This window comes from Panicum virgatum, chromosome 8K (assembly GCF_016808335.1).
Source record: "Panicum virgatum strain AP13 chromosome 8K, P.virgatum_v5, whole genome shotgun sequence".
Taxonomy (NCBI): Eukaryota; Viridiplantae; Streptophyta; class Magnoliopsida; order Poales; family Poaceae; genus Panicum; species Panicum virgatum.
The window spans coordinates 52,364,765-52,378,472 of record NC_053143.1 but is presented as its reverse complement, the minus strand read 5'-3'; the positions used below and the strand labels follow the sequence as shown (position 1 = coordinate 52,378,472).

The 13,708-nt window shown below is 45.7% G+C and overlaps 1 non-coding gene across 1 annotated transcript; it reads left to right on the top strand.

Moving 5' to 3' along the window:
• The first annotated feature begins 8,574 nt into the window (after positions 1-8,574).
• Positions 8,575-8,681, top strand: LOC120646544. The gene has a single exon (XR_005664448.1). It is a non-coding gene; the product is annotated as a small nucleolar RNA R71 (small nucleolar RNA).
• Positions 8,682-13,708: the final 5,027 nt, after the last annotated feature.

The following is a 13,708-nucleotide window of genomic DNA, read 5'->3' as shown; positions in this document are numbered from 1 at the left end:
ACTACCTCCTACTCCCGGCATGCGGTTAGTACTATTCAATCCTCGATCAATAGTGCCAACAATGGTACGGTCCTCAATTGACACAGACGGGGCCATCTAAGACACCAGGACCCTGTCCTGTTGCCATCACTTACATCTCAATATCATTCCCCGTCTGGTCTCCATTTTTCTTTCCTCATTGATTCCTTCTCAAATAACTTTGCCATAAGTAAGAAGAACATATAACTCGCGAGTGACAGGAATTACTCGACTTCTACCGAAACCTAATTAAGCATTGCAGTACTAACGACCTGCACACTAGTAGAGTAATTGAGGAAAGCTAGGGATTATGCATCTAAGGTTCCAATCAACTCCTAGAAATATAAATGCACAATAATTATATAGTAAACATTGAATACTAAAATGAAGAGTTATGCTCCGGGGCTTGCCTGGGATTTGACACAAGTCAGTTAGTTAGCTTGCACTAGCTTGATAGCATTTCTAGTCCCATCATGTAATCCAGGCAGTCCATTCATCTTCTGGATCGGCTCCAACTTTGCCCTTTAGTTCCACGCGTCGCGCATCTAGCATACCTAGATGAGATGCAACGATACAATTGCATGAACTTAAGAAAAACACCACAGGATGCATTTAAAAAGCATACAAAGGCAAGTTTAAGGTCACAATTGCATGGGTGCTGATGATGCAATGCAATGTAATGCGATTAAAAGAAAGACATGACTGGGCAAAAGAGTTGGTGCTGCAATAAGCGAATTCAGGTTCAATTTATTTTAGCCTGAAGTGTTTCCTCCAAAAAGCATAACCAAACTTGTTTAGAAAAGTTAAGCAAAGGCCTAAGCAAGAAGGAGCAACTATAGGAAGACTAATTTCACTAACACGCAGATTTAAGCAAGCTAAATAAAAGCAACCCACATTCTGATCATTACCGAGTTAACATGATTTACACATGAACAAGAACTTAACAACTGAATTTACCATGCACCAAAGCATTTATTAGCAACAACACAAAAGGTAAACTATAGCTAGAAACTAAACAAATGCAAAAACATAACTTGCAGGCATGATTTGGTAACAAAAAGTTACCAGCAAGACAAGCTAGTGTAAAGCATGCAATAAAAATTTACCAATATTTATTGACAACAGAAAGCATTTATTTTAGCCTCATCAAGATAAATTGAACAAAAATAGATTTACAAACATGCACATAGCTTATTGTTTTAGAATTTTTACAGTGAACTAAACATGCAAAGAGTAAGCTACTGCATAAATTTCATAATTTTTTGACTTCCAGAACTGTAGATATTAAATAAACAAGCTAAAACAAGCATTACTCATGATTAAATCAATACATCATAGAAACATTAAACAAACAGCAGGTTAAATATTTTTCCTAAGTTCTACATGCCAAAACAAAACTAACCCAACTGGTTTTATATTTTTCTCATGCTCCTAACTCCATTTATGCATTTAACAATCTACAAAAGCATTTATATAGCATAAATAAAACGGCACAGCAAAATTTGTCAAACAACACATTTAAGGATTCTATCATATATAGTATTAAAAGATGAAGCTAACAAAACAGATTTTGCATTTTTAGCATTTTTCTACTATTTTCTACGGATTTTCAAAGTTTGCAGCTAAAATATTGAAAAGGCCCTTCGCGACACTATTCATATGAGTCTATGACTTCACAAAAAGACCCCTGCACTTCTATTTATTCTTGCACGAGGCTCCTGGATGGAAATAGGAACAGAGGAGCGGACGGGGAGCCCGATTCCGGCGACGATGCTCACCGGCGGCGAGGGGAAAGAGGGGGAGGAGCAAGAGGAGGTCGAGCTCTACCTGTTGGTGGGTTCGGACAGGGTTGGGGGCGGCCGGAGAGGGGCTCTCCGCGGAGCAGTTGCTCCAGCGACGGCGATTGGCGGCGGCGGCGAGGTTCCGATGAGCCTGGTCGGCGGGGAGCAGGTTCGCGAGCACCGGTGGAGGGCGGCGGGGAGCAGGTCAGCGAGCACCGGCGATTCGGTTCGGGCGGAGGGAGACCGGAGGTGGGAGCTCCATGGCGAGCTAGGCGGAGGCGGCGGCTATGGCGCGCTAGTAGGGGCTCGGACCGGCTCTGGGAGGAATGGAGAGGGAAAAAGGGAGGGAGAGCGAGTGCCTGAGCTTGAGGGAAGGGCCTGCGGTTTGAGGGGCGAGGGCGTGACGCAGGGGTGGTGCTCGGCCGGCGATGGTGTGCGAGCAGAGCTCGGCTCGGGGAGAGAGTGAGAGTTGAGAGGGGAAAAGTGAGTTGGCTTTGCAGATAGATAAGGACGGCATGAACGCCGTGGAAGGCCGTAGAAGGGGGCATCCTCGGGCGGCTAGCGCGTGGGGTCGCCGGTATGGGCGTGCGGCATGGGCGCCGGGAGCAGTGAACAGAGGAGGGGGGGTTGAAACGATTTTGATCCGGTTTTGACTGGCTAAAACTCAAAATTTCGCATTGAAACTTGAGACTTGGCCAAAATAGAAGTTGTAGAGGAATAGAAGATCTACAACTTTTGTTTTGGGCGAAACTTAATTTGAGGTCTAGATTTGGCAGAAAAACAAGGTTTTAGAGTTCAACTAACATGAAATGTAACTAACCCCGAGTGATTAATACTAATGACCAAACTAATACTATGACTAGCGACTAAAGCACAACCTTAACACCCGGGGTGTTACAATCATCTTCATCTATTTCCATGTCCTCGGCTTGTGGTTCTGCAGCTTGCTCCTCAAATTGTTCTTCTTTTTCGTCTTATTCATAGTCCATCGTGGTCGGTGTTGGTGTAGGTTTGGGGGAATGACAAGAGCTCGACTCACCCCGTGAACGGGATGAGCCTAACCTCATCATCCTCTTGAGAGCTCCGGTTATCTTCCATCCTGCACCCTTCATGCTTGCAACAAGAACGAATAAGAACGAACGAGAACAACTCGTTTCTAGTTACATTAGTGAATTGAAAATGAAACTCTTCCTCCAAGTGTGTGGACAATCTTGCAGCAAAGAAAAGAGAGAGAGAGATTTCTTGCAATCAAACTTGAGCCAAAATCCAATGAAAATCCGAGCAAGAATGTGTGAGAGAGGGAGTGTGAGTGAAAAGAGTGAGCATGAGAGCTCAACACCCCTCTCTCGGCCTCTATTTAAAGGAAAACGAGCGAAGGCACACGAAGATAGGCTGGCCACAACGGTCAGGCGACCGTTGGAGCAAGTGGGGCCTGCACAACGGCTACCAAGGTTCGGCTGACCCCCTGGTGGGCCCGCTGCTGCTCTCCATTGGCTGTTGAGCTCCAACGGTCATATGGGAGATGACCATTGGGTGCTCGGCTAGAATTTTGCTCGAAAAGATGTTCAAATTATTTTCCAAAGAACTTTGAAACCTTGAAAATATTTTTGGTATTTTTATGAAAAGGAAAAAGTGCTAGAAAAATTCCAGCATGCAGAAGACAATTTTGAAAATTTCAAACATGCAGTGGAAAACCAAATGAGTTGAAAGAAATTGAAAAGGCAGAGAAAGAAAATATGAGATAAATACCAATTTACCTTTGGCAAGGGCGCGTTGTTTGTAGTCCAACGTGCACAACTCTTCTCTGTCATACTTACCACTGGTCGGATCGTCCTAGAGAACTGGACGAGGCCGAACTCTCGACCTTCCGCCACACCTTCTTTGCTTTCTTCTTCCTTTTAGGTGTGGTGGGTCTGTGTTCTGGCGGGGGGTTCTGGTGCACCCCAGAGTGCTTGACCTTCGCTGTCATGTTGTATGATGAAGCGCTGCTCTTCCCTGCTGTTGGCGTCTACCAACGTCACCACCGGGAAACAGCGATGATGCCCGCAGACGCCAATTTGGGGTGGTAGTATTTCATGAACAACGAATAAATCCGTAAGTGCACGGAATACCGCTGTAGCATTTTACCCGGGAGTATACCGGGGTGTCATTTATATTTTCGCAGGAAAGGCGGTGAGTGAAGGGATATATAGACTAGTTGATGAACTTTATCTAGATTGGATATTCTCATGCATAAACATGGGTAAGATAATAACATAGTAGGAGGTAGTGTGACACACACACAAACTACCCTCTTGGATAAATAAATAAAAGAAAGATAAAAGATGCTCTAGGCCGGGAGCAAGGCAGAAGTTAGAGCTCGAGTCAACTGTGCTAGGACAGCTATATCTACACTTTCTCATTGGTTAGCTCGTCAGAGATTAAACTACACAACAGGGAGATCACTATCGAAGCAACGGGAGGAGCCCGTACACCCCGGCGACTTTATGTACCTCCTACCCCCCATACCGAACATGGAGGATTACTCGGGCTCGGACAGGGTAGTCACCACCAACCGGCTACCTCTACAAACCGTGGGTATAGTTGACATCCAGCAACTCTTAGCTAATCTAGACACCATGTCTACACTAGTAAGGGATACTCTAGAGTCCCGCACGGAGCCCCCACCCTCCGGATGGACAGACATCACACTAGAGCAATCATATGAATACTGGAGCAGTTGATAGAGTTCTAAGAACAAAAGACTAACCATCTCCAGCACAGGGCGATCATGCAATGCAAGCATTGAATAATAACGCAACCATGACAAGAAGCATATACCCGATAACTCAGAACATACTTCAAGCAGATATCGGTAACCATAGTCTAATTCTATTACAAACAACTGAATATTACAAGAGAGAGCTAGAAATGAGCCCATACCAGAACTCTCGAGCAACTCCGGCGACTCGATGACTCCTAGACTTCTCCTAAACTCCACTAAGCCTAAAGACTATGCAAGATGAGCAAGAGAGGAGAGGTGTGAGGTGTGTGTGTGTGTGTGTGTGTGTGTAATCTCTACCCCCACCCCTTTGTATTTATAGCAGGGAGCCATGGGGTGAGACTGCTGCAACCGACTCCAGCAACCAGTGGAGAGGCGACACATGGCGAAGCTGAGGCGGTGGGGCCCATGGGCCACGTCGGCCGACCTGTAGTTCGGTCGACCTGCCAGGTGGGCCAACCGACCCCAGCTTTGTCCAGCAGGCTGTCTTGGGCCTCCTTGTTTGGTCTACGGTGGTCTTGGTCTGTTTTGGCTTGTCTGAATTGGGTTCTTACATCACTTTTGGTCCAACTGAGCCTGAATCGGTGCTCTGATAATTTCTGTGATTTTATGTCGGGCCAAAGTGTGCTTGTAACCTATATATTAGCTCTGAAACGCAACTTGCATTTTCTAAAAGATAAAGTGTGGTTTAGGGACTTTATTGAATAAGAATGCGTGTAAGAAATGCAAACTCTCATGATTTTCTGATCAAGTTGACGCCTGGAAATGATCATTAGTGAGCATCAATAAGATCCCCCATGCTATCCTTTGCTCGTCCCGAGCAAAGTAGGGCAAATCAGGTTGTTGATCAGAAAATCACTTTGACTCGTACCTTACCTGTCATGTCATAATCTGAAGCAAAGAGATTCATCTATAAGCTTAAATCAGTTGGCTACCATACCGTTGCACAATTACCTTACTCCTTCATGGGGGTTTTTAGCTGTCTCCTCGTCTTGGGCTGTTGAGAGTTAGAACGGTGCATAGAGTAGTACTTTCTTGCTCATAGATCCGCAATCTATCTGGAGATACTTTTTGAAAGATTTTTGAAAACATGGCAAAGTTCCCAGGATAACTCTCTCGAGGCACTCAACTTGTATTTCCTTAGCAAGGCAGTATCTGCCTTTGATCTTTCTTACTACTACAAGCCTTTGTGGAGCTCAAGGTAGGATAAGAACAGGCACACTTCTGTTCTATATGTTGTAAAGTCAAAGAGATAATTTATGGAGAAACAAGTCATGCAATCTCGATCAAAAGGTGCCAGTGTATGAGTGGATGGATGGATGGATGGATGGATAGATGTGGCTTACTCCTTGAGGTAATGGCTTTCTCTCTCGAGTCATCCCTGTGTCTCTTTTTTTTTCTTTTGAGACATGGTCACCCCCTCTCTTTTTTTGGTCATGCTTCTTTGGCATGCCATCTTTTCTCTTTTTTGGGGCAACCATAGTCTGACTTTATTTTATTTCAGGGATGTTCTACGAGAGATATCACTAAGACATGGAGCATTTATTGATGTGGAATGGATGGATGGTGGTGCTAATTCCCAGTATAGGAATGTAGCAAATGAATGGGACGTGTACATGCTTATGATCGAGAAAGCATGAAAAGCATCTCACTAGGGTCACACAATTTGACAAAACTCAACAGAACATCAAGCAGCATATGTATAAGATTTTTCATGGAATATGACATATGGCTTTGGTAGGACATTGCATATCACTGGGGAACTTGCCTTTTTAATTTTTCGAAAACAACTCCAGACTTCAAGCATCAGTAGAACAAACTTGCACAACCTTATTTACCATATCTGAACTCACAACAACTTAGAATTGGATCAAGCATATGCAACCCACGGAACTTTCAAGTTCATTGGCAAGATATTTGTATAACCAACAGATTCAAACTCAAGAGAACTCTTTTTTTCAGACTAGGCACAACAGATATGATAGAGCAAAGCAAAACTCATCCTTTCAACTTATCGTAAAGAGTTAAAACATTCTTACCGCGCATGATGAAAAAGAGAAATAAAGCAGTAAATTTTTATTATGTTTTTGAATGTTTTTATCATATTTTATTGAAAGCAAGTAAAGGGATACAGTTGACTTAGGGGAGGGAACCTCCCCCAAGCTAGCTCTTGGTTTAGGGTCCGAAAAGCAGGACCTTTCTCCATACCTGATCAGGTTGAGGTCGTTTCGTCCGTACCTGGAGAAGTAGTAGCGGTCGATGACGTCTTGTTCTTCTTGCGCCCTTTCTTCTTGTTCTTCTTTGATGGCGTAGTCGGCGCAGGAATAGGATCCTCAGGCGTAGTAACCTTTGATTTACCCTTCTTCTTAGACCTTTTTGAGCTTGCTGGATCTTCTTTCATAAGTGTCTTCATAAAAGGTATAAGACTATCTTTCTGAGAGGGTGCGACTTCGACTTCTTTAATTTTCTGAGGATTTGGCCCAAATTTGACTCGGATCATTAAGCATTGCTCCTTCTTGGGTCAGAAGTCAAATTTCTCCTCTTTACCATTGATATGAAGTCGGATTTCTCCAGCCCCAACATCAATATGTGCGTCTGCTATGTTGAGGAATGGCCGTCCTAGAATGAGAGTAGTCTCCTTCTGATTACCCATGTCAAGTACCACAAAGTCGACTGGGATAAAGCAGTTCCGTACTCTCACTGGGACATCCTCAGTGATTCCTTCTGGGTGCCGTACTAAGGAGTCAGCCAGTTGCAACTGCATGGGTGTTGGTGTCAACTCGGTGTAGTTGAGTTGGTCGAAGACCGCCTTTGGCATCACACTAACACTAGCTCCCAAATCACATAAGGCATTGTCGAAGTTCTGTGCCCCTATCGAACATCTGATAGTTGGGAATCCTGGATCCTTTTTCTTCTCGGGCAATTGTTGAAGTATAGCTGCACTGCATGCCTCAATGAGCTTGATTACTTCGGTAGTTGGCAGCGGTCACTTGTTGTTGATTATGTCATTGATATAGCGAGCATAGGTCGGAACCTTCATCGCATCCATCAAAGGAACGTTGATGTTCACTTGTTGTATTATCTCAACAAAGCGGCTAAACTGCTCATCTGTACTTGGCTTCTTTGCCCTCATAGGGAACGGCAATACTTGAGTATCATAAAATTCATGCGGAGCCATCTTCCCTTCATGAACCTTCTCGGCTTCCTCTTCCCAAAGTGGTTCTTCTGCCACCGGGCTTGCCTTCTTTCTATTGACATGGTTAGGATAAGACAGATCTTGAGTAGTTTTACCTCCTCGTGTAGTTATCGCCTTAACGTTCTCCATAGCATGGGGCATGGCGGCAGCCACTTGAGCTAGCTAAGTCTCAATCATCTTGTTGAAAACTCAGCTGGTTCTTGATGGCAGTGGAGAATCCGTCCATCTTGGAATGGATGGTCTCCATAGATTTGTCTATAGCGGCCAACTTCTTCTGAAGGGACTCATTGATCTTCGCTTGGTCGTAGACAAGATCTCTCAAGATAGGCTGGTTAGGATTGAAAGAATTTGAATTTCCATTACCTTCTTGGTAGCATTGGCGTGGTTGATTCCACCCCTGACCTCCTTGTGGACAAAACCCATTATTGTTGCCATTGAGGAATAATGCTTCTTCCTGGGTTTCTGGGCAATTGTCGCCCGAATGTCCAACATTCCCGCAGACCTCGCATGTCATGCGAGTTTTCAAGGCTTGAAGTGTTTGCATTTGAGCCTTATCTTGGGAATAATCTTTAAATTTCTTGAGGAGGAGATCAATCTCAATAGCGAGCATGTCGGCCTCCTTGACTGAGTGCATACCTCACTGGCGTGGTTGGAGGTGATCATCGCTTCAACCTTGGTTGGAAACCATCTTCTCGATCAATGATGTAGCTCTTTCAATGGTCAGCGAGAAGAAAGCTCCACCCGCAGTGGCATCCACATGATCACGGGATGATTGCGTCAACCCGTTGTAGAAGTTCTGTTGAATGAGCCAATTGTCCATTCCGTGGTGCGGATATGCCAGAATGTACTCCTGAAGCCTCTCCCAAGCCTCAGGAATTGACTCATTTGATGCCTGCTGGAAGTTCGAAATCTGACCTCGAAGAGCATTGGTTTTGCCCGTCGGGAAGAACTTCGAGAGGAACGCCTTGGTACATTTGTTCCAAGTATCCACAGCAGCCTTGTTAGCATAAAGCCACTGCTTTGCTCTTCCCAAGAGAGAGAACAGAAACAGACGGAGCCGGATTGCATCTTGCGATACACCCTTGATAACAAAAGTAATGCAGAGCTCCAGAAACTGCTGCAGATGAGCGCTGGCATCCTCATTGGCCTTGCCACAGAAAGGGCTGGCCTGCACCATCGTAATGAGACCCATCTTGATCTCGAAATTTTCCCCTCCAGTGTTAACCTCGGGCCCAGTAGGGACTTGGTTAGCAGATGGAGCAGAGTAATCATGGAGTGTCTTCTGGGCCATAGCTCTAGGAGCTGACGACGATGCGATGACTGGTTCGGTTGCCGAGAGTGAGATCTAAGGAGGTACGATACGAGGTCGAACTCTTCTCAAAAGTGAGTCTGGATCGGAATGAAAGTTTTGTGGCAAGTCGAAACCAGTCATACACTACCCTGTTTTCATATCAACAAAGACAAGAAAACAAAGCCAAGTTAGCCTGTTTAGCAAGCAAATACCAATTTCGATTTTGTTCACAACTTTGTCTATATTCTTCAATCTATGCCTTCCCCAGCAACGGTGCCAAAAATACTTGTTGGCGTCTACCAACGTCACCACAGGGAAACAGCGATGACGCCCGCAGACGCCAATTTGGGGTGGTAGTATTTCATGAACCACGAATAAATCCGCAAGCACACGGAATGCCGCTGTAGCATTTTACCCGGGAGTATACCGAGGTGTCGTTTATATTTCCGCAGGGAAGACGGTCAGTGAAGAGATATATAGACTAGTTGATGAACTTTATCTAGATTGGATATTCTCATGCATAAATAGGGGTAAGATAATAACATGGTAGGAGGGAGTGTGACACACACACAAACTACCCTCTTGGATAAATAAATAAATAAAAGAAAGATAAAAGATGCTCTAGGCCGGGTGCAAGGCAAAAGTTAGAGCTCGAGTCAACTGTGCTAGGTCAGCTATATCTACACTTTCTCATTGGTTAGCTCGTCAGAGATTAAACTACACAACAGGGAGATCGCTATAGAAGCAACGGGAGGAGCCCGTACACCCCGGTGACTTTATGTACCTCCTGCCCCCCATACCAAACGTGGAGGATTACTCGGGCTCGGACAGGGCTGTCATCACCTGCCGGCTATCTCTACAAATTGTGGGTATAGTTGACATCCAGCAACTCTTAACTAATCTAGACACCATGTCTACACTAGTAAGGGATACTCTAGCGTCCTGCGCGGAGCCCCCACCCTCTGGATGGATAGACATCACAATAGAGCAATCATACGAATACTGGAGCAGTTGATAGAGTTCTAAGAACAAAAGACTAACCATCTCCAGCACAGGGCGATCATGCAATGCAAGCATTGAATAATAACGCAACCATGACAAGAAGCATATACCCGATAACTCAGAACATACTTCAAGCAGATATCGGTAACCATAGTCTAATTCTATTACAAACAACCGAATATTACAAGAGAGAGCTAGAGATGAACCCATACCAGAACTCTCGAGCAACTCCGGCGACTCGATGACTCCTAGACTTCTCCTAAACTCCACTAAGCCTAAAGACTATGCAAGATGAGCAAGAGAGGAGAGGTGTGAGGTGTGTGTGTGTGTAATCTCTGCCCCCGCCCCCTTTGTATTTATAGCAGGGAGCCACGGGGTGAGACTGCTGCAACCGACTTCAGCAACCAGTGGAGAGGCAACACGTGGCGAAGTTGAGGCGGTGGGGCCCATGGGCCAGGTCGGCCGACCTGTGGGTCGGTCGACCTGCCAGGTGGGCCAACTGACCCCAGCTTTGTCCAGTAGGCTGTCTTGGGCCTCCTTGTCTGGTCCACGGTGGTCTTGGCCTGTTTTGGCTTGTCTGAATTGGGTTCTTGCATCACTTTTGGTCCATCTGAGCCTGAATCGGTGCTCTGATAATTTCTGTGATTTTATGTCGAGCCAAAGTGTGCTTGTAACCTGCATATTAGCTCTAAAATGCAACTTGCATTTTCTAAAAGATAAAGTGTGGTTTATGGACTTTATCGAATAAGGATGCATGTAAGAAATGCAAACTCTCATGATTTTCTGATCAAGTTGACGCCTGGAAATGATCGTTAGTGAACGTCAACACCTATGCTTAAACCTAAAAATCATGTCTTCTTTTCCGACATGGAAACGGATTTCTCCCCTTCCGACATCGATCCTCACCTTGGCGGACCTTAGGAAAGGTGGCCCAAGTACATAGTCGACTCCGAAGTCGCCCTCCATATCCATTTCCACAAAATTGGCAAGGATGAAGGAATCTCGTACTCGTACGAAGATGTGTTCGGTTATCCCTTCGGGATATCGAACGGTCGAATCTGCAAGTTGTACGAGCATCGTTGTTGGGGAAAGAGCAGTATATCGGAGTTCTTCATATATTACCTTGGGCATTATGTTCACACTTGCCCCCAGATTGCAGAGACATTGCTCGAAGTGTTTGACGTAGATCGAGCAGCTGATCATGAGGACCCCTGGATCCTCTTGCACTGTTGCCACCATGCCATCCCAAATGTCATTCCTTGGGTGATTTTACCTACCTGCATGATTAGTGCGTGGTGGCCTCCGGGACGAGTTACCCCATCCGGTGGACACCATGCTAACATTTTCAATGGTAGCCTCGAGTTGCCCCGGGATCTTCCCATTTTCAACAGCAGGTAACGCAGCAGCAATTTGAGCAAGCTGGGTTTTGATCATTTTGTTGAAACTTAATTGATTTTTAAGAGTTGAAGACAAAGTTTCAAGCTTTACATTCAAGCTTTCTAGGGTTTTATCGTTGGCCAAAAGCTTTTTATTTATATTTTCATTAATTTTGGTTTGGCCAAGCACAAGCTCTCTCAAGGGAGGTTGGTTCGAATTGAAATTCGAATTGAAAGAAGGATTGTAATTATTACCTCCCTGGAATGGTGGACATGGCTGGTTCCACCCCTGGCCTCCTTGTGGTGGACGATACCCGTAGTTGTTGTTATTGTTGTTGAGGTAAGCACAGTCTTCACGGGTTTCGGGGCAGTCGTTCCCCGAATGTCCATCATTGCCCCAGACTTCGCACGTGAATCTATTGCTTGCTCCCTTCCTCCATCTTCTTGATGAGGAGGTCCAGTTTTCCGGCAATCATATCCATCTCCTTGACAATATGCATGCCTTTCGTGCGGGATTGGAGTCATTCATCGCTCCACCCCTGATTGGAGACCATCTTCTCGACCAATGCTTTGGCATTAGCTATGGTCAGGTCGAAGAAGGCTCCTCCAGCAGCGGCATCGATGTTCGCACTAAATGTCGTCGTGAGCCCATTGTAGAAGCTTTGTAGGACGAGCCACTCGTCCATGCCGTCGTGGGGACAGGCTAGGATGTATTATTGCAGCCTTTCCCAAGCTTCTGGGATGGATTCCATTCCCGTCAGCTAGAAACTTGATATCTTCCCGCGCAGGGTATTTGTTTTGCCCAGCGGGAAGAACTTTGCGAGGAACGCCTTAGAGCATTTGGCCCAGGTGTCGATGTATTTCTCCTTGTAAAACCATTGTTTCGCCTTCCCCAGCAGGGAGAAGGGAAACAGACGAAGCTTGATAACATCGGCGGCGACACCCCGTATGACTACGGCGTCGCAGAGCTCCAGAAAGTTTTGCAGATGCGCATTGGCGTCCTCATTTGGCTTGCCACAAAATGGGCTAGCCTGCACCATGTTGATGAGGCTCGATTTCAGCTCGAAGTTCACGCCCCCGACGTTGATGTTGGGTCCAGTGGCCACATTGTCGGTGGAGGGGATGGAGAACTCGCGGAGAGTCTTTTCGGCCATAGCCACAAGAACAAGAGGTGCTTCTGAGATGGGTTCCTGTGCCGGGAGAATAGCGAGAGGAGGAACGACGTGAAGTCGTGTCCTTCTCACGAGCTTTTCTGGATTGTCTGTGTAGTTTTTCGGTAGGGAGAAACCAGTCATACACTACCCCCGTCTTCTTTCAAATCAAAAATAAAAGAAGACATTAAGTGACATTAGCCTGAAAGAGTAATGACTATATCCTGAGTACAAAGCCTAGATTAATATCAGCACAATAACTTTGTTCACATGCCATCCCCGGCAACGGCGCCAGAAATGCTTGTTGGCATTTCTTAAGTCGATACCGGGTTTGCGAAGACCTCGGCAATGGACTCAAAAACGCCTATTGGCGGTCCTTAGTGCAATCACTAGAAATGAGGGCGCCAACCCATCTTAGCAACTGCACCCAAGGGATGCCACTCTCGTGGTATAATCTATACGATTACAAATGGGTCCGCAAGCGCACGGATATACCATTGTAGCATTTCACCCGGAGAGTAAGGGTATCGTTATTTATTTGTTTCCCAAAGGATGGCAGTGGAAAAGGTACTGTATTTAACATTAACCATGATATTGTGCCTCAAGCAATAGGCAAAAATCTAACAGGGGTAAGTCCAGGTAAAGAGATAAACAAGGGCAATGCGACACAGCACACAACCACACTCCAAGAGGAAGGAATAAAAGAGAGAAACGACGAAACAAAGGATTAATCTATCCTACGTCAAGTCAGCTGGAGCTTAGGCTATGTTAGGTGTCCTAGTGCTTCTATCCAGAGCTGGGGTCATGTTAGGACATGGTTAGGACTACAAGTGCCAGGAAAATGGGATAGCGGGGAGAAGGTCCCGCACCGGAGTGCATCCAGTCCCGTTATCTCTTTGCATGAACTCCAACACCGAAACCGATCGTCGGGGAGTATGCTAAACGCAACACAGCTGTTACGCCGGACGGACAGAGCTGTCACCACCTGCCGTCTACCCTAGTCACACCATGGAGCACGGTCATATCCGAAGGATCCCGCATACCCGAGCACCACGCTCGTACATGAGGTCACTACCCAAGCGTCTCCGGGTCTCCTACCCTTCGGATGGACAAGTAAAATGCTAGAGCAAGC